This window comes from Microtus oregoni, unplaced genomic scaffold, assembly GCF_018167655.1.
Source record: "Microtus oregoni isolate MIOR12 unplaced genomic scaffold, Mior012 000014F_ref0000157, whole genome shotgun sequence".
Lineage (NCBI taxonomy): Eukaryota > Metazoa > Chordata > Mammalia > Rodentia > Cricetidae > Microtus > Microtus oregoni.
The window spans coordinates 49,591,819-49,596,504 of record NW_024543073.1 but is presented as its reverse complement, the minus strand read 5'-3'; positions in this window follow the sequence as shown (position 1 = coordinate 49,596,504).

Here is a 4,686-nt window from a genome sequence, read left to right as displayed (position 1 = left end):
ACGTGTGTGTGTGTGTGTGTGTGGTGGAGGTATGTATGTATGCATGCTCCTGGGGTGGGTAGCACACGTGTGTGCAGGGTGTGTGTGTGTGGGGGTATGTATGTATGTATGCATGCTCCTGGGGTGGATAGCACACGTGTGTACGGGGTGTGTGTGTGGGGAGTATGTATGTATGCATGCTCCTGGGGTGGATAGCACACGTGTGTACGGGGTGTGTGTGTGGGAGGGATGTATGTATGCATGTTCCTGGGGTGGATAGCACACATGTGTGCACACACATGGAAGCCAGGGGTCAGCATCAGTTGTCTTCCTCAGTTCTTCTCCGACTTTTCCCTTTTTTGAAACACGGCCTCACACTGAACCTGGAGCTCTTTGTCTGGACTGACTGGCCCACAAGCCCAAGGGGTCTTAACTCCTCAGCCTGGGCTGCAGGCATGTGCCATGTCCCCAGATTTTACTTGGCTGCCGGGGATCAGAACTTGGGTCTTCACACTTGCGAGACAAACACTTTACTCAGTCAGCCATCTCCCCAACTCTCAAAAACTTCAGAATTTTATTGTGGACAAGCGATTTTTAACTGATATAAACTCATTTTTGCCACTCTACCAACAAATTGTCCAGAACAAGTAACTGTCAACTGGCGTTTTTCATTGAGTGACTGACAGTTTAAAGCATTTGGACAAACTGACTTCTTGTTTCCGTATTTAAATCATCAGAGCTAAATTAGCTCATCAAAGGGGCCACAGTTGTAAAACTGTGTGATGGCTTTCATTGGCTTCCTGACCATAAAGTCAGTTCTTATCAGTTGCCTCCGTTGATTTAACTAACAACTTCATAACATTTTGGAGGCCTGTTCAGCTGATTTCCCCATCTTCTCCCATTGGTACAGAAAACAGCTAACTTTACTGGGATGCATTAGCTACCTTTCTGCTGTTCTGATAAAACACCATCAAATGTAGCATGAATTCTAAAAGATCTTAATAACATAAACCCAGAGTCAGATCATCGGGGTAAAAGTTGAAAGATCAGAGAAGTAAAGGAGAGAGCCACTAGAGAGACATTTTACCTCTACGGAATCCTCAGGCCAAAGTGGGCAAGATCCTGTCTCCACTAATTCTCAGAATTAGTACTCTGAGCTCCTGTCTCCTCCCGCCTTATATTCCTCCCTCTGCCCGGCCATATCACTCCTGTCTCCACCTCCCTGTGCTGGGATTAAAGGTGTGTGACTCCCAAGTACTAGGATTAAAGGTGTGAGCCACCACTGCCTGACTCTGTTTCTTTTTTAGACTGGATCAGTGTCATGTAGTCCAGGGTTGCCTGGAATGCACAGTGATCCGTCTGCCTCTGCCTTCCAAGTGCTGGGACTAAAGGTGTGCACCATCACTGCCTAGCCTCTACGGCTAGCTAGTGGCTAGTTCCACGCTCTGATCCCCAGGCAAGCTTTATTTGTTAGAGCACAAACACAATTGCCACGGCATCATAAGGAAGGAAGGATTTATTTGGACCTACAATTCCAGAAGGGCAAGAGTCCTTCACAGTGGGGAGGCGCGGAAGCAAGTTACAGGCCTGGCAGCAGGAGCTCACATCTGAAAATGTAAGCATGTGTCAGAGAGGGCAAACTGGATGCGCCAGAGCCTGTAAACTCTCCAAACCTACCACTTCTTCCAGCAATGCCACATCTCCTAACCCTCACCAAACAGTACCACCAACTGGGGTGGGGTGCGGTGTTCAACTATCTGAGCCTATGGTGGTCATTCTCATTCAAATCACTAATTATGATCTCTCCCATTTCGAACACTGTGATTCTGTTTCAAAGAGATGATAATTGATGTTGGAACGAATTAAACAAGAAAAGGGGACCTATCCAGTACTCAGGAGGGGGGGTGCATTCTCTGTTCAGGTAGGCATAGTGGGCCGCAGCACAAAAACATGGAGGGAGGACTCCGGTTCAGAATTCAAGAACTATTTATTGATTGTCGAGCATAATAGGCATAAAGAGAAGACACAGTCTGTGATGTCAGTTTCATCAGAGAGGTTTAAAGCCAATTGACCAATGGGTAGAAACCAGAGTCATAATAGAGAATGAATATTTGTATCAAGACTATGATTTTGAGACTGTTAGCTTAAACTCAGATTTTGTTTCTTTGTGTCTGAACTTGGACAGTAATACCAAACTTACAATGTAAATTAAAAAATCATACATATTTCTTTTGCAGTGATGGAAATAGAACCCAGGGCCTCAGACACTCTAGACAAGTGCTCTATCAATGATCTACAATCTAGCCCTATATGAGAAAACTCAATATGCAGTAGAGACCTATCAAAATACTACGTGTAATGTATAGGCATCAAGCACACATATATGTTTGCTGCATAAATACAAATACAGCATATGGTTTATGCATGTGCCATATATATACACTATATGACATATAAGTATTGATTTCAAGAGAAGTAGAATATGACGGGGTTTTAAAGGAGAAAGAACACATGATTCTGGTGATGTGGCCAGTGCCGGGAATGTTATGAGATGGGGCTTGGAAATCAGACTTCTAAAGGTGAAGGGGAAGGGCCGAGGAGCCAGCTGATGCTTGAGCCAGGAGGAAAGCTCTTTCTGTGTGGGAAGTGTGTGTACTCTAGCAACCACAGAGAGGAAGAACAGACTCTTGGGTGTGTTTATGACTCATCAGCCTGTTGAATGGACAAGGGGAAGGACGAGAGGGGTTGACCATGAAGGTCAACTGTCAAGGATGGCCATCAAGGAGTGGAGCATTAGATTCACACGGATGCTGTAGTCTTCGATGTCAGGACCTGTGACTGTGTTACCTCACACGGCTAAAGGGGCTTTCGAAGTGTGATCAATTTAAATATCTTGAGACAGGACATACAGCTAAGGTTTGGTTTGCGATCCAAACTAAGGCCAAGGGCGTTTTCTTATGATTGTAAAGATGGTTCCAAGAGCAGAGGACGAATCAGGTATTGTTCCATGATGTGTACACTGGAAGAGCTAACAAGGAGAAAGAACAGTATGTTTCAAGACACAGCAGGGGACTACCAGCTTTCTTCAGAACTGAAACTAGGAAACCGGAACTGGGCAATTCAGCTTCCAGCAAATGTTGACTTTGCACAAGGAAATGCGCTGTGTGCCCAGTGTGTCTGGCTATATGTGAAAATGAAACCCTGTGCTTGACACAAGGCAGATGATGCGGTGCGATTAACTAGGGTCACCTTTCATCCGAAGGGCTTTGGAATGGAGCAAGCTGGCAAGGAGGAAGGAAGATGGGGACAATGATATGAAGTTACTTTAAAAATGTGTCTGCAATTTCACGTACTTTACATTTTATCCTGTGTGTAGGATTGGGGAAGGAAGAACGGGTGGAGTTGAGTCATGCCTCTCTCTCCCAAGTTGGACACTAGGTTAAAGATAGAGATATTTCTGTGCCTGGGTTTGTCCCTTAATGATGGAGAGGATTGAAAGGGTTATTCTGGGCTAGAGAGATTCTGTGTGGTGCCTGAGGTGCCTGCCATGGCTCAGACTGGCAGAGAGAATGGTGTCGGTGAAGATTTAATGGGCAGGTATCCTGCCAGGAGCCCTGGTTCAGTCACTCTCCACAGTGACTTTCTAAAATTATCAGCTATTTACAGCAATGGAGTCTCCTTGGATCCTAGATTGGCTTCAGACTTGGTGTGTAACTGAAGATGACTTTGAACTTCTGATTCTTCTGCCTCTACCTTCTGAGTGCTGGGATTTTGCTAAATACCATACTTGGCCAAACATTTTATTGTTTCTTTTAATCCCCACAATATCCTTATAAATAAAGTACTATTATTACTTCTATTTTACAGGATCAGAGGCAAAAAGAAATTAAGGCGGAAAGAACTGTACAAATATTAGGACATTGTAGTGATATTTCATTTGTATTTTAATAAATAAATCTTGCCTGAAGCTCAGAGAGTAAAACAGCCCCACTGGTCAGTCTTACAGTCCAGGAAGTGGTGGCACACACCTTTAATCCCAGTAGCCACACTAGTTTGCCACAGAAACCAGGTGGTAGTGGGCACGCCTTTAATCCCAGCACTAGAGAGGAATATAAGATGGGAGGAGACAGCTCTCAGACACAGTCTCATTCTGAGATTCCTGGAGGCAGAATCATCATTTCAGACTGAGGTAGAGGTAAGAGCCAGTGGCTGGCTGTTTTGCTTTTCTGTCCTTCAGGTTAAAGCCCAATTTCTGTTTTTGGGTTTTTATTGATCGTGCTATAGGACATCTAGGTTCTTGAGGGAGGTCTTGTCCAGTCCCAGCTGGACTTGCTGGCTGTGTGTACCTTAGGCAAGGGATGAAACTTCTCTTGGGCTCTTACAGTACTCCGGCTCTTGGCACACCAGGAAGACATGGATGGATGGCAGCTATTGGTGTAAGTCAGGAAACTGCTCGCTGTGCAATGACCAAGGTAGGAGCAGAGGCCGAAGTGAGGCTGAGGTGAGGCCGAGGCGAGGCCGAGCTGTGGTGTGTGCAGCACACAGTGCTGCCTGGAAGTCATGTTTATGACTGTGCGTGTACTCGCTAGCCACCTCCACCCCACCAAGGCTGTGTGTTCCTCCTTTGGTTCCCCTTGGGGACAGGGTGAGACTGAATTTGAAACAGAGGGGTGACCTGCCTTTCTGATCTCTCGGAAAGTAAATTAA